General features: G+C 51.6%; 1 protein-coding gene and 1 long non-coding RNA gene across 2 annotated transcripts in view; both read left to right on the top strand.

Annotated features, from left to right (window-relative positions):
• The window catches only part of LOC107663326 (mitogen-activated protein kinase kinase kinase kinase 4-like), a 38,761-nt gene that overhangs the window by 11,578 nt on the left and 26,832 nt on the right, over nt 1-351 (top strand). The window lies entirely within an intron of this gene.
• LOC107663327 (uncharacterized) overlaps nt 1-351 on the top strand; it is a 3,011-nt gene that overhangs the window by 330 nt on the left and 2,330 nt on the right. The window lies entirely within an intron of this gene.

Below are 351 nucleotides of genomic sequence, written 5' to 3'. Positions count from 1 at the left end.
ATATCTACCTCACTATGTGGGAAGATTTGCATAACGCCGCCCAAATGTTCACGCAAAGAAAGAAGGCGTAACATTTAGTCTCACTGTAGTATTGTTGACGCTGCAGCTTCATGTCGTGAAGGCGCTGTGTGCTTCGTTGTGAAAATGAAACTACTTTGTTTGGTCTTCCAAAAGAGGACGATATCCGCTTCGTCATGCCTAGAGCTGATCTGTGCTGGTCGCTGAGGGAATACATCAACTTTCACCGTGGTCCAGCCCGGGGTCATCACATGTGGTTGCCGCTCATTCGTCGCATCCGCAGGGCACGCCGTTCTCGACCCCGCTGCCTCAGCTCACTCTATCCCGGCCTCA

Source organism: Sinocyclocheilus anshuiensis, unplaced genomic scaffold (genome assembly GCF_001515605.1).
Source record: "Sinocyclocheilus anshuiensis isolate Anshui unplaced genomic scaffold, SAMN03320099.WGS_v1.1 scaffold2640, whole genome shotgun sequence".
Taxonomy (NCBI): domain Eukaryota; kingdom Metazoa; phylum Chordata; class Actinopteri; order Cypriniformes; family Cyprinidae; genus Sinocyclocheilus; species Sinocyclocheilus anshuiensis.
This window is presented reverse-complemented; position numbering and strand designations above follow the sequence as displayed.